This window comes from Elephas maximus, chromosome 2 (assembly GCF_024166365.1).
Source record: "Elephas maximus indicus isolate mEleMax1 chromosome 2, mEleMax1 primary haplotype, whole genome shotgun sequence".
NCBI lineage: Eukaryota > Metazoa > Chordata > Mammalia > Proboscidea > Elephantidae > Elephas > Elephas maximus.
This window is the reverse complement of record NC_064820.1, coordinates 13,148,280-13,164,611: the sequence shown is the minus strand read 5'-3', so window position 1 is coordinate 13,164,611 and position 16,332 is coordinate 13,148,280. Positions and strand designations below refer to the sequence as shown.

The following is a 16,332-nucleotide window of genomic DNA, read 5'->3' as shown; positions in this document are numbered from 1 at the left end:
TTTGTGTATAATATATAATGTTATATATTATATAATATTACATATTATATATTAAATAATAATGTACGTAATAATCATATTGTTGTTGTTAGCTTCTGTCAGTGGGCCCCCAACTCACAGCACCCCCTGAACAACAAAATAAGACATCGCCTGGTCCTGTCTCATCCCCATAATCAATTGCATATTGAACCATTGTGAACCACAGGGTTTTCCTTGGCTGATTTTCAGAGGTAGATCTCCAGGCCTTTCTTCCTAGTCTATCTTACTCTGGAAGCTCCGCTGAAACCTGTTCCACATCTTAGCAACACATAAGCCTCCACTGACAGTGCTTGAGGTGCATTGGCCAGGAATCAAACCCAGGTCTCCCATATGAAAGGTGAGAATTCTACCACTGAGCCACCAAAGACCTTATTCAATTGTGGGAGGTGGTTAAGCAATCTCTGTAAGGTTGTCATCTTTGCCTCTGATGCTAGAGAGTGAAGTCCACAAGGCATGTGGTCAGGAAGGGAAGATGATGATAAACTGGGGGAGAGCAAGAACAAGCTGCCTTCATGTGCCTGTTCTTGTTGCCTCGATCCCTAATGATATGGATGATGATATGGGTGATGTACCTACCCCTTAATGATACGAGTGGCTGGAAGATGCCTGGCCCCTTCATCATGGAGCTAAGCATATACTGGCCCAGGAGAAGGAGAAGCTGAAGGAGAATCCAGGGAAAGATGGAGCAAATGCAGGTCCCACTGCCACCTCGTGTCAATGAGCCAACAGATTGTGACAAGGTGTCTGAGACACAAGGGGGCTGTGGCTTCACTGTCACTTTCCAAAACTCTCATGAGAATCTCTTTTGTGCCCTGTCCTCCCCAGAAACACAGAGGAAAGCAATTTCTGGGTACTGTGGTTCAGCCTATGTGGCTGCATAGTAAATTACTCCAAAACTTAATGATGTAAAAAACATTCTTAATATTCATGCATTCAGCCCCTCACGTGTCTGTCAGTTTGTCATACTGCGGGGGCTTACATGTTGCTGTGATGCTGTAGTTATGCCACTGGTGTTCAGATATCAGCAGGGTCACCCATGGAGAACAGGTTTCAGCTGAGCTTCCAAACTAAGACAGCCAAGGAAGAAGGACCCGACAGTCTACTTCTGAAAAGAATTAGCCAGTGAAAACCTTGTGAATAGCAGCGGAACATTCTCTGATAAAAAAACCAAAAAAAACCCCGTTGCCCTCGAGTTGATTCCAACTCATAGCGACCCTATAGGACAGAGTAGAACTGCCCCATAGAGTTTCAAGGAGTGCCGGGCAGATTTGAACCACTGACCCTTTGGTTAGCAGCCATAGCACTTAACCACTATGCCACCATATAGTGCTGGAAAATGAGCCCCCCAGATTGGAAGGCACTCAAAAGATGACTGGGGAAGAGCTGCCCGCTCAAAGTAGAGTTGACCTTAACGACGTGGATGGAGTAAAGCTTTCAGGATCTTCATTTGCTGATGCGGCATGACTCAAAATGAGAAGAAACAACTGCAAACATCCATTAATAATCGGAACCTGGAATGTACAAAGTATGAACCCAGGAAAATTGGAAATCATCAAAAACGAAGTGGAATGCATAAACACCGATATTCTAAGCATTAGTGAGCTGAAATGCACTGATATTGGCCATTTGAATCAGATAACCGTATAGTTTACTATGCCAGGAATGACAACTTGAAGAAGAATGTGTTGCATTCATCTTCAAAAAGAACATTTCAAGATCTATCCTGTACTATGAAAAACTATACTCAAACAAATTTGAAACCTAGAAGAAATGGATGAATTCCTAGAAATACACTACCTACCTAAACTAACATAAACAGAGGTAGAACAACTAAATAGACCCAGAACAAAAGAAGAGATTGAAAAGGTAATCAAAAAACTCTCAACAAAAAAAGCCCTGGTCCAGATGGCTTCACTGCAGAGTTCTATCAAACTTTCAGAGAAGAGTTAACACCACTACTACTAAAGGTATTTCAGAGCATAGAAAAGGATGGGATACTACCAAACTCATTCTATGAAGCCACCATATCCCTGATACCAAAACCAGGTAAAGACACCACAACATAAGAAAATTATAGACCTATATCCCTCATGAATGTAGATGCAAAAATCCTCAACAAAATTCTAGCCAATAGAATTCAACAACAAATCAAAAAAATAATTCACCATGACCAAGTGGGATTCATACCAGGTATGCAGGTATGGTTCAACATTAGAAAAACAATTAATGTAATCCACCACATAAATAAAACAAAAGACAAGAATCACATGATTTTATCAATTGATGCAGAAAAGGCATTTGACAAAGTTCAACACTCATTCATGATAAAAACTCTCAGCAAAATAGGAATAGAAGGAAAATTCCTCAACATAATAAAGGGCATTTATACAAAGCCAACAGCCAACATCACCCTAAATGGATAGAGCCTGAAAACATTCACACTGAGATCAGGAACCAGACAAGGATACCCTTTATCACCACTCATATTCGATATTGTGCTGGAAGACCTAGCCAGAGCAATTAGGCTAGATAAAGATATAAAGCGCATCCAGATTGGCAAGGAAGAAGTGAAAGTATCTCTATTTGCAGATGACACGATCTTATACACAGAAAACCCTAAGGAATCCTCCAGAAAACTACTGAAACTATAGAGTTCAGCAGAGTATAGGGATACAAGATAAACATAGAAAAATCAGTTGGATTCCTCTACACCAACAAAAAGAACATCGAAGAGGAAATCACCAAATCAGTGCCATTTACAGTAGCCCCCAAGAAGATAAAATACCTAGGAATAAATCTTACCAGAGATGTAAAAGACTTATACAAAGAAAACTACAGTACACTTCTGCAAGAGGCTTACATAAGTGGAAGAATATACCTTGCTCATGGATAGGAAGACTTAATATTATAAAAATGTCTATTCTACCAAAAACAACCTATACATTTAATGCAATTCCAACCCAAATCCCAACAACATTTTTTAATGAGATGGAGAAACAAATCACCACCTTCATACAGAAGGGAAAGAGGCCCCAGATAAAGAAGGCATTACTGAAAAAGAAGAACAAAGTGGGAGGCCTTACTTTACCTGATTTTAGAACCTATTGTACTGCCACAGTAGTCAAAGCAGCCTGGTACTGGTACAACAACAGATACATGGACCAATGGAACAGAATTGAGAATCCAGACATAAATCCATCCACATATGAGCAGTTGATATTTGACAAAGGCCCCAAAACAGTTAAATGGGGAAAAGACAGTCTTTTTAACAAATGGTGCTGACATAACTGGATATCCATCTGCAAAAAACTGAAACAAGACCCATACCTCACTCCATGCACAAAAACTAACTCAAAATGGATCAAAGACCAAAATATAAAATCTAAAACGATAAAGATCATGGAAGAAAAAATAGGGACAACGTTAGGAGCCCTAATACATGGCATAAACAGTATAGAAAACATTATAAAGAATGTAGAAGAAAAACTAGATAACTGGGAGCTCCTAAAAATCAAACACCTATGCTCGTCCAAAGACTTCACCAAAAGAGTAAAAAGACTACCTACAGACTGGGAAAAAGTTTTTAGCTATGACATTTCTGATTAGCACCTGATCTCTAAAATCTACATGATACCGCAAAAACTCAACTGCAAAAAGACAAATAACCCAGTTAAAAAAATGGGCAAAAGATATGAATAGACACTTCACTAAAGAAGACATTCGGGTAGCTAACAGATATATGAGGAAATGTTCACGATCATTAGCCATTAGAGAAATGCAGATCAAAACTACAATGAGATTTCATCTCACTCCAACAAAATCCAAAAAACACAAAATAATAAATGTCGGAGAGGCTGTGGAGAGATTGGAACACTTCTACACTGCTCATGGGAATGTCAAATGGTACAACCAATTTGGAAATCGATCTAGCACTTCCTTAAAAAGCTAGAAATAGAACTACCATACAATCCAGCAATCCCACTCCTTGGAATATATCCTAGAGAAATAAGAGCCTTTACATGAACAGATACATGCACAACCACGTTTATTGCAGCACTGTTTACAATAGCAAAAACGTGGAAGCAACCAAGGTGCCCATCAACAGATGAATGGATAAATAAATTATGGTATACTCACACAAATGGAATACTACGCATCAATAAAGAACAGTGAGGAATCTGTGAAACATTTCATAACATGGAGGAACCTGGAAGGCATTCTGCTGAGTGAAATTAGTCAGTTGCAAAAGGACAAATATTGTATAAGACCACTATTATAAGAACTTGAGAAATAGTTTAAACTAAGAAGAAAACATTCTTTTGTGGTTACGAGAGGGAGAAGGGAGGGAGGGTGGGAAAGGGGCATTCACTAATTAGATAGTAGATAAGAACTAATTTAGGTGAAAGGAAAGACAGCACACAATATAGGGGAGGTCAGCACAATTGGACTAAACCGAAAGCAAAGAAGTTTCCTGAATAAACTGAGTGCTTCAAAGGCCAGCGTAGGAGGGGCAGGTGTCTAGGGACCATGGTTTCAGGGGACATCTAAGTCAATTGGCATAATAAAATCTATTAAGAAAAGATTTTGCATCCCACTTTGAAGAGTGGCGTCTGGGGTCTTAAACGCTAGCAAGCAGCCATCTAAAATGCATCAATTGATCACAAGCCACCTGGATCAAAGGGGAATGAAGAACACCAAGGACACAAGGCGATTACAAGCCCAAGAGACAGAAAGGGCCACATGAATCAGAGACTACATCATCCTGAGACCAGAAGAACTGGATGGTGCCTGGCTACAACCGATGACTGTCCTGACAGGGAGCACAACAGAGAACCCCTGAAGGAGCAGGAGAGCAGTGGGATGCGGACCCCAAATTCTCATAAGACCAGACTTAAAGGTCTGACTGAGACTAGAAGGACCCTGGTGGTCATGGTCCCCAGACCTCCTGTTGGCCCAGGACAAGAAACATTCCCAAAGCCAACTCTTCAGACATGGATTGGACTGGACAATGGGTTGGAGAGGGATGCTGGTGAGGAGTGAGCTTCTTGGATCAGGTGGACGCTTGAGACTATGTTGGCATCTCCCGCCTGGAGGGGAGTTGAGAGGGTGGAGGGGGTTAGAAGCTGGAGAAATGGACACCAAAAGAGAGAGTAGAGGGAGAGAGCTGGCTGTCTCATTAGGGGGAGAGTAATTGGGAGTGTTTAGCAAGGTGTATATGGGTTTTTGTGTGAGAGACTGACTTGATTTGTAAACTTTCACTTAAAGCACAATAAAAAGTATATTAAAAAAAAAAAAGATCTATCCAGAAGTACAACGCTGTTAGTGATAGGATCTATCCATACGCCTATGAGGAAGATCAGTTAATACGAGTATTACTGAAATTTACGCACCAACCACTAAGTCCAAAGATGAAGAAATAGAAGATTTTTATCAGCTGCTACAGTTTGAAATTGATCAAACAGGCAATCAGGATGCATTGATAATTACTGGTGATTGGAATGTGAAAGCTGGAAACAAAGAAGGAGGATCAGTAGTTGGAAAATATGGTCTTGGTTATAGAAACAATGCCGGAGATCGAATGACAGAATTTTGCAAGACCAACAACTTTTTCATTGCAAATACCTTCTTTCACCAACATAAATGGTGACTATACACATGGACCTTGCCAGATGGAACACACAGGAATCAAATCGACTACATCTGTGGGAAAAGTCAGTGGAAAAACTCATATCATCAGTCAGAACAAGGCCAGGGGCTGACTGTGGAACAGACCATCAACTGTTCATATGCAAGTTCAAGCTGAAACTGAAGAAAATCAGAGCAAATCCATGAGAGCCAACATACGACCTTGAGTAAATTCCACCTGAATTTAGAGACCATCATTTTTTTTTTGAAGAATAGATTTGACACATTGAACGCTAGTGACCGAAGACCAGACAAGTTGCAAAATGACATCAAGGACATCATACATGAAAAAAGCAAGAGGTCATTGAAAAGACAGGAAGGAAAGAAAAGGCCAAGATGGATGTCAGAGGAGACTCTGAAACTTGCTTATGAAAGTCGAGTAGCTAAAGCAAAAGGAAGAAATGATGAAGTAAAAGAACTGAACAGAAGATTTCAAAGGCTGGCTCGAGAAGACAAAGTAAAGTATTATAATGACATGTGCAAAGAACTGGAGATAGAAAACGAAAAGGGAAGAACATGCTCGGCTTTTCTCAAGCTGAAAGAACTGAAGAAAAAATTCAAGCCTCGAGTTGCAACAGTGAAGGATTCTGTGGGAAAAATAATAAACAACACAGAAACCATCAAAAGAAGATGGAAGGAACACACAGAATCATTATACCAAAAAGAATTAGCCAACGTTCAACCATTTCAAGAGGTTGCATATGATCAGGAACCGATGGTACTGAAGGAAGAAGTCCAAGCTGCGCTGAAGGCATTGGTGAAAAACGAGGCTCCAGGAATTGACGGAATTATCATTTGAGATGGTTCAACAAACAGATGCAGCACTGGAGGTGCTCACTCGTCTATGCCAAGAAATATGGAAGACAGCTTCCTGCCCAACTGACTGGAAGAGATCCATGTTTATGCCTATTCCCAAAAACGGTGATCCAACCGAATATGGAAATTATAGAACAATATCATTAATATTACACACAAGCAAACTTTTGCTGAAAGCCATTCAAAAATGGCTGTAGCAGTATATTGACAGGGAACTGCCAGAAATTCAGGCTGGTTTCAGAAGAGGACGTGGAACCAGGGATATCATTGCTGATGTCAGATGGATCCTGACCGAAAGCAGAGAATACCAGAAAGATGTTTACCTGTGTTTTATTGACTATCAAAGGCATTTGACTGTGTGGATCATAACGAATTATAGATAATATTGAGAAGAATGGGAATTCCAGAACACTTAATTGTGCTCTTGAGGAACCTGTGCATAGATCAAGGGGCAGTTGTTCGGACAGAACAAGGGGATACTGAGTGGTTTAAAGTCAGGAAAGGTGTGCATCAGGGTTGTATCCTTTCAGCACACCTATTCGATCCATATGCTGTGCAAAAAATCCAAGAAGCTGGACTATATGAAGAAGAATGGGGCATCAGGATTGGAGGAAGACTCATTAAGAACCTGCGTTATGCAGATGACACAACCTTGCTTGCTGAAGTGAAGGACTTGCTGAGGTGAAGAGGACTTGAAGCACTTACTAATGAAGATCAAAGACCACAGCCTTCAGTATGGATTACACCTCAACATAAAGAAAACAAAAATCCTCACAACTGGACCAATGAGCAACATCATGATAAATGGAGAAAAGATTGAAGTTGTCAAGGATTTCATTTTACTTGGATCCACAATCAACAGCCATGGAAGCAGCAGTCTAGAATTCAAAAGACACATTGCATTGGGTAAATCTGCTGCAAAGGACTCTTCAAAGGGTTGAAGAGCAAAGATGTCACCTTTAAGACTAAGGTGTGCCTAACCCAAGCCACGGTATTTTCAATTGCAACATATGCATGTGAAAACTGGGCAATGAATAAGGAAGACTGAAGGAGAATTGACACCTTCGAATTGCGGTGTTGGCGAAGAATACTGAATATACCATGGACTGCCAAAAGAATGAACAAATCTGTCTTGGAAGAAGTACAACCAGAATGCTCCTTAGAGAGCAAGGATGGTGAGACTGCATCTTACATACTTCAGACATGTTGTCAGAAAGGATCAGTCCCCAGAGAAGGACAACATACTTGGCAAAGTACAGGGTCAGCTGAAAAGAGGAAGAAGCTCAACGAGGTAGACTGACACAGTGGCTGCAACACAGAGCTCAAGTATAGCAGCAATTGTGGGGATGGCACAGGACCAGGCAGTGTTTGGTTCTGTTGTGCATGGGGTCGCTATGAGTCAGAACCGACTGGACGGCACCTACCAACAACAACCACCACATACATTTCGTGAGTCAGGAATTTGGACAAGCAGTGGCAGCTATGGCTTGTCTCTGCTCCACAATGTCCGGGGCCTCAGCTGGAAGACTCAATGGCTGGGGGCTGGAAAGACGTGAAAGCTGTTCACTCACACGTTGGGCTGGCTGGAAACCGGGGCCCAGTTCCTCTCCTCGTGGCTGGCTGGAGGCTGCTGGGGCCTAGCTCCTCTCCTTGTGGGCCTCTCCTTGTTGTCCTTCCTCACAGGACAGTGTCTGTGCTCCAAAGCCAAGCATCTGAGAGAGAGAAAGGAGCCAGGTAGAACCTCTGTCCTTTTTACAACCTCGCCTTGGAAGTCGCATAGTATTGCCTCTGCCATTTTCTGTTGGACGGAACAGTCACAAGACTCACCCAGGAAACAGAAACACCACCTGGCAGTGGGATGATTTTCAATCACATTGTAATCAGAGCATGTGAGATGACACTTGTATATATGTGCAGCCATCTTTGGAAAATATAACCTGCTATGTGACAAAGGTGAACAGTGATTATGATCATTCCAGGTTAAAGGAAAAATCATCCCAATGTTATTTTGTTTAACTTGGAAATCAATTTTATTCTAACAATGTAGGATACAATTCAACCAACTCTTATTGAGCACCTGCCATGCTCTGGAAAGTTCTAGCACTGGAACAGTCTAAGGCTTTCAGAGGCCATTAGGGGTAAGCATTAAGTAAGATTATGCTTCCCAGATGCATTAAGACACTTTCAGTTTGCAGGTGTCAAATACTCAACTCAAACTGGCTTAAAGCACAAAAGAGAAGTTGATGACTAACATAAATGGAAAGTTCATTCAATAGGGTTTGACCCAAGGACTTAGAATTCTGACTGATCCTTCATTTTCTGTCTCAGCTTGGCTCCATTTTCTGTGAGGCCACCAACTCAAGGCAGTAGTCCACATTGTCCTAAAAAATTTTAAAAATCAGTGCCATCAAGTTGATCCCTACTCATGACAATCTCATGCATGTCAGAGTAGAATTGTGCTCCACAGGGTTTTCAATGGCCGATTTTTTTGGAAGTAGATCTCTAGGCCTTTCTTCCGAGGCACCTCTAGGTGGACTTAAACCACTGACCTTCTGGTTGGCAGGTGAGTATGTTAACTATTTGCACCATTCTGGAACCCCACACTGCCCTCATTGTTGTTATTAGGTGCTGTCGAGTCACCTCCAACTCGTAGTGACCTTATATGCAACGGAACCAGACATTTCCCTGTCCTGTGGCATCATCACGATCATTGTTATTTATGAGCCCACTGTTGCAGCCACTGTGTCAATCCAATCCCATTGAGATGCTCCCTCTTTTTCGTTGACCCTCTATTTTACCAAGCATGATGTCTTTCTCTAGCAATTGGTCCCTTCTGATAATGTGTCAAAAGTAAGATGAAGTCTCACTATCCTCGCTTCTAAGGAGCATTCTGGCTGTACTTCCTCCAAAACCAATTTGTTCATTCTTCTGGCAGTCCATGGTGTATTCAATATTCTTTGACAATACCACAATGCAAATGTGTCAGTTCTTTGGTCTTCCTTATTCAATGTCCAGCCTTTGCATTCATATGAACCAAAAACAAAACCAAACCCGTTGCCGTAGAGTCAATTCCAACTCACAGCAACCCTATACATATGAGGCAGCTGAAAATACCATGGCTTGGGTCAAGTGCATCTTAGTCATCAAGTGACATCTTTACTTTTTAACCTGTTAAAGAGATCCTTTGCTGAAAATTTGCCCAGTGCAATGCATCATTTGATTTCTTGACTGCTGCATCCATGGGCATTGATTATTGATTCAAGAAGATTGAGATCCTTGACATCTTAAATTTCTTTGCCATTTACTATATGTTGTTTATTGGTTCAGTTACGTTAAAGTATAATCCTTAGTGAAGGCTGTAGTCTTTTACCTTCATCAGTAAGTGATGTTCTTAGTACTTGTATTTCTTAATAAAAAGAGCATCTTTCCTGGGGATGTCAGTAAAATTCCTAGGGAACATTCTGATTGGCCTAGCTTAAGTCATATACTCATCAATGAGCCAATTATAATAAGAGAAAGGAGGTACTCTTATTGGCCACCCTTGGGACTACATAGACTTCGTCATAGTCATCTCCACCCACAACACGGGGGCAGAGCAAGGATTACACTGTGGTTCAGAGATATGTCCTAGATGGGGAGATGTTGAGTGGACCAAAAATATTCAGCTTCACCACAGAGAGGAAAAAGACTTATTCGGCATTAATATTTCAATGGTCAATAGCTAATCACAGGAAACCATAGTGGTTAAGAGCTGTGGCTGCTAACCAAAAGGTCAGCAGTTCGAATCCAACGGGCACTCCTTGGAAACCCTATGGGGCAGTTCTTTTCTGCCCTATAGGGTTGCTAGGAGTTGGAACCGACTCCACGACAACAGGTTTTTTTTTTTTTTTTATGTTCTTTAATTAAGTTTTCATGTAGATATCTGTAAAATATATTTTTAAAATAAAATAGTCAATTTTATTCTACAGGAACTCAGGAAAAAAAGACTGTTTATTTAAGTAAATATGTGGAGCACTATCTAGTTCCCTGAAGGAAATTTTACACTAACATTAGCTGTAAATCAATCACTGAGGAAGTATTACACCTCATACCTGCCACATGCGTTAGCTCGAGATGTTGGCCTGCTTTCATGATAGAAAAGATATTTTAAGTACACTTTAAAATCCAAGTTGCTACTCTCTAAAATTCTCAAGTCATAGTAGCTTCTTATCAAAGTTTCCTTCTAGAACACTTCCTACTAGCATTAATAGTATCTCCTTGAAAGCAAAATATTACTTCCTCCAATTATTATTGAATTTTTTTTGGTTATTTGGATATTCTCTTACAAGATATTACCTAATTTTTCCTTTATCCACCAAGTACTAGGAATGGCCCGACATAGCTCCCAAATGGGAAACGCAGCAGCAGATGTTACCTCAGTTAAAAACCAAAAACCAAACCCATTGCTATCAGGTTGATTCCAACTCATAGCGACCTCTATTAGAGATGAGCTAATATTAGTCATTCTCATAAAAGTATACAAAAACATGTTGTAATTCACAGGAAAATCTAGAGTGTTGGAAAACTATGTCCAACATGAAAAGTCTTAAGGCGCTAGCCAGCTTGGAGAAAAAAATACAAAGCAAGGTTTGCACATTACTTTTTCAAAATTTTTAAAGTTACATTTTCCTGTGGTCAACAAAAATAGTGATTTCCTTCATAAATGGAGAAAGAAAGCCCCAATCTGTCACCAGCTCACCGATGGTAATTGAATCCTTAGCTTGTGCACACTCTTGAAAATGGAGGTGGAAGTTCCATCTATTAACTGTTAAATTTTGGACCCGTGTATGGTTTCCTGTTCATTAAACTGTTAAATCCCTTGGCTGGTGGCTACATCTGTGAATTACCAATTAGCCGTGAATTTAAGTGGACTATTTGGGGGAAATACAGAGTTGTAATCCATAGAGGCTAAAACTATTTATCTATAACTTTCAGTCTTAATTTTCCCAATCATACCATACTTGTTGCCATCCAGTCAATTCCGACTGTCCATATTTACTTTATTAAGAAAGTGAATTCCAATTTTCAAAGTATCAAAAATGGTCTCTCTCCCCATCATAATGACAAACTCTTTCCAAGCAAGTAAAAAGACTAAACAAAATGTTTACAGGTAACCAAAGGATGTGGGGTACAGGTAGTCCCCGGCTTACAACATATCCAAGTTATGAGGAACTGCACTGTCCGTGTGGTGTTTTGTACATCTTACTGTCAGTGATGTGTTGCAGTGCAAAATTTGCTGATGTTATCCTCAGATGTTCACTCACAGGTGTTCAATTTTATGATTTACTGTTCAAAACACTGTCATATTTATAAAGATACTGATAATAAAAGGCAATAAGAATGAAAACTTAAAAAAAAAACTGAGGCACACAACTTACATAAGATCCAACTTAAAACAGAGTCATCGGAACAGAGCCCCATCATAAGTCAGGGACCACCTGTGCTAGATTGTTAGAAATCCAAATTCAAAATGTTTTCTCCAATGTCTGTTTATTGGTAAAATAGAGATAGAAAGAAAAGTCATTCCGCATTAGATGATAATGATTATATTGTTAATTTTCTTAAGTGTGATAGCAGCACTGTGGTTATTCAAGAGATTGCTCTTATTTTAACGGGGAAGATTTTCTTCCACTGGTAAATTTGTTGTTGTTGTTTATTGTTGGAGCCCTGGTGACACAGTGGTTAAGCGCTCGGCTGCTAACCAAAAGCTTGGGCGTTCAAACCCACCAACCACTCCTCAGGAGAAAGATGTGGCAGTCTAATAGCCTTGGAAAACCTATGGAGCAGTTCTACTCTTCCTATAGGGTCACTATGAGGAAGAATCAACTCAACATCAACAGGTTTGGTTTGGGTTTTTTTTTTGGTTGTTATAGTTAGCTGCCATTGAGTAGGCCCCTACTCATGCGAGCCCCACGTGTTAGGAGTAGAACTGCTCCATAGGGTTTTCGTGGCTGTAATCTTTACAGAAGCAGTTCTGTAGGTCTTTTTTCCATGGAGCCACAGGGTGGGTTTGAACAGCCAACACTTGGGTTAGCAACCGATCTCAAGGCACTTTCGTCACCCAGGCTCCTTTGGTGAATTTATCATCTAACAGTTATTCTGTGCCCACGATATGCAAGGGTCAACTAACTGCTCCCCCATTTTCCACCCTAAAGAAATGTAGTGAGGCTCAAAGCCCCTGAAAATTTCATCAGGGAACTAAGACATTCCCATTTACATGATAAATTATTGTCTACTTAATGAGGTTTTTTGGGGGTTAAATGAACTATTATGAGTAAGTACTTACGATGGTTGTATCCATTTCCTAGCACTTCTGTAAAAAGGATTCACAAACTGGGTGGCTGAAAACAACAGCAATTCATTCTCTCACAGTTATGGAGGCCAGAAGTCTGAAATCGAGGTGTGGGCAGGGCTGCACTCCCTCTGAAGGCTCTAAGTAGCCCCAGTAATTCCTTGACTTGTGGCAGCATGCTCCAAGCACTGCCTCCATCTGTCTTCTCATGGTCTTCTTCTCTGTGCTTTTCTGTGTCCTCTCCTTTCTGCTATAAAGCCACTCGTGTCTGGATTTAAGGTCCACCCTAAATCCAGTATCATTTCATCTTGAGATCCTTAACTAATTACATCTGTGAAGACCCTAATTCCAAATAAGGTCATGTTCTCAGGTTCCAGCTAGACATGAATTTTGGGGGTGCACCCTCCAATCCACTATATTGGGGTTGTACCCACAGTAGCACAAAGCAAACACTCAATATAAGTTAGCTGTTGTGACCGTTACTATCTAAAAATACAATGCATATTGCTTGGTACAGTCACAAGTGCCGTTCTACCAGGAAACTGTAGGCTTTCGTAGGGAGAAAGAGATCTCACTGCTTGTGGTGAATGGGAAGAAGAGATACAGGAGGTGGAATGTGAGCGTCCGCTTGCAGGGAAGTTGGAATTCAGAGATGTTCAAAGGAGGAATAGCTAGCTATTTCCCACCTTTGAGGAAAGAAATGGGTAAAGCCACTGCTATGGATTGAATTGTGTTTTTTTTTTTTAAGACATGTTATCAGGATGGACCAAAAGACATCCTGCTTGGTAGAGGGTCAGCGAAAAAGAGGAAGACCCTCAAAGAGATGGATTGACCCAGTGGCTGCAAAAATGGGCTCAAACATAGCTATGATTGTGAGGATGGCACAGGACCAGGCAGTGTTTCATTCTGTTGTACATAGTGTCGCTATAAGTTGGAAGCAACTCAGCAGCACCTGCGAAAAACAACAACTAAAAAAAAAATAGGGCTACATTTTTACCACTAATATATGGGATATGTTACAACATAGTAAGTGTTTCTTCATGTATTATCTCCTCTGAGCCTCCGATACTCTTAGGGGGCAGTCAGGACGTGACCCAGGTTGTCTGGGGCATTGTTGGGTGGACAGTCAGCATCTGCATTGCTGGGGCTTCACTCTCTAAGCTTCCAATGTGAACATATGGGAGTGTGATTATAATCCAGCCAGGAGGTAGAGCCCATCTGTGAGCTTTATTGGCTGAATAACCTTGCGCAAGACTTTTCACATTTCTGAATTTTGACTTCTTCATTCCTACTTACAGCCCAGGCTACAAAGCGGATCAAAAAAGGAGGATGAAACCACTTTACCAATTTTAATTTATAAACTAATTTAATTTATAAATTATATATAAATATAATTTAGTTTATAGACTAAATTATGACTATTTTAAATTGTAATAAAATATGAATATTATCTGTATCTATAAAACAAAAAATAATGCACGTGAGGAACGTGATTCTTAGTTCAAATATATGAGACCAAATGGGCAGCAGCTTCCATCCAAAAGCAGGACAAGGAGGCAGTAAGGGATAGGAACTGGATGAACAGACACAGGGAACCTGGGATGGAAAATGGGAGCATGCTGTCACGCTGTGGGGATTTCAAACAATGTCACAAAACAACATGTGTATAAATTTTTGAATGAGAAATTAACTTGAGCTGTAAACTTTCACCTAAAACACAATTTTTAAAAAAAGTTTTGGAAATAGTGATGGTGGTTGTCCAACCTTATGAATGTAATTAGTTAAGGAGGGACATGCCTCATATTTCAGTTATGTGTACGAGACTAATGAGCACGCTAGGCCAAAAGCAAAGACGAGAAGGCAGAAAGGGACAGGAAGACTGGATGAATGGAAATAGGGAAACTGGGGTGAAGAAGGGGAGAGTGTTGATGCATCGCAGGGTTGGCAACCAATGTCACAAAACAATTTGTGTATTGACTGTTTAATGAGAAAATAATCTCTCTGTAAACTTTCACCTATATGAGAAAAATACACAAATGTATAAATAATGGAGAAAATGAGAGAGAAGCCAAATATGTCAGAAAGTTAACAATTAGTAAACCTCGATTTAAAAAAGGATTAATTTTAAACCCAGAAACAACCCAGAGTTAAAAGTAATAAAAAAAAATTAAAAACCAAAATCTGCAGGGCAGGTAGACTATTTGAGGCTGGAGATTCCTGCAGGCATGTATACCCAGATCTATAGATCAGATGACGGAAAAAGTACGGAGTGGAGAGACAGATCAAGTTCTGTCAAACTATTCATAGGGCAGAATACACCCTAAGGAAATTCTGTTTTCACCTGATTGATTACATCACATCACATTACACTATATTACATTATATCACATTATACTACACTATATACAGATGTTTCAACAAATGGATGCATGGCTAGAAGTGCTCACTCATCTATGCCAAGAAATGTGGAAGACAGCTACCTGGTCAACCAACTGGAAGAGATCCATATTTATGCCTATTTCCAAGAAAGGCAATCAAACCGAATGTGGAAATTATGGAAAAATATCTTTAATATCACAGGCAAGTAAAACTTTGCTGAAGATCATTCAAAAGTGGCAAAAGCAGTATATCAACAGGGAACTGCCAGAAATTCAAGCCAGCTTCAGAAGAGGACGTGGGGCCAGAGATATCATTGCTGATGTCAGATGGATCCTGGCTGAAAGCAGAGAATACCAGAAAGATGTTTACCTGTGTTTTATTGATTATGCAAAGGCATTCAACTGTGTGGACATAAGAAATTATGGATAACACTTAGAGGAACGGGAATTCCAGAATGCTTAATTGTGCTCATGAGAAATTTGTACATGGATTAAGAGGCAGTCGTTCAAACAGAACAAGGCGATACTGTGTGGTTTAAAGTCAGGGAAGGTGTATGTCAGGGTTGTATCCTTTCACCATATTTATTCAATCTGCATGCTGAGCAAATAATCCAAGGAGCTGCACTCTGAAGAAGAACAGGGCATCAGGATTGGAGGAAGACTCATTAACATCCTGCATTATGCTGATGACGCAACCTTGCTTGCTGAAAGTGAAGATGACTTGAAGTACTTACTAATGAAGATCAAAGACCACAGGCTTCAGTATGGATTACACCTCAACATAAAGAAAATTGCAGTCAAGAAATCAAGAGATGCATTGCATTGGCCAAAACTGCTGCAAAAGACCTCTTTAAAGTACTGAAAAGCAAAGATGTCACCTTGAAGACTAAGGTGCTCCCAACCCAAGCCATGGTGTTTTTAATCACCTCATATGGATGCAAAAGCTGAACAACGAATAAGGAAGCCCAAAGAAGAATTGACAACTTTGAATTGCGGTGTTGGCAAAGGATATTGAATATCCCATGGACTGCCAAAAGAACGAACAGATCTGTCTTGGAAGAAGTACAACCAGAATGCTCCTTA

The 16,332-nt window shown here is 40.3% G+C and overlaps 1 long non-coding RNA gene across 1 annotated transcript in view; it reads right to left on the bottom strand.

Moving 5' to 3' along the window:
* LOC126063058 (uncharacterized) overlaps positions 1-16,332 on the bottom strand; it is a 134,336-nt gene that overhangs the window by 21,879 nt on the left and 96,125 nt on the right. Inside the window, exon 3 of the long non-coding RNA XR_007514200.1 lies at positions 8,112-8,252. This is a non-coding gene — a long non-coding RNA (uncharacterized LOC126063058). The remainder of the gene's footprint in view (positions 1-8,111; positions 8,253-16,332) is intronic.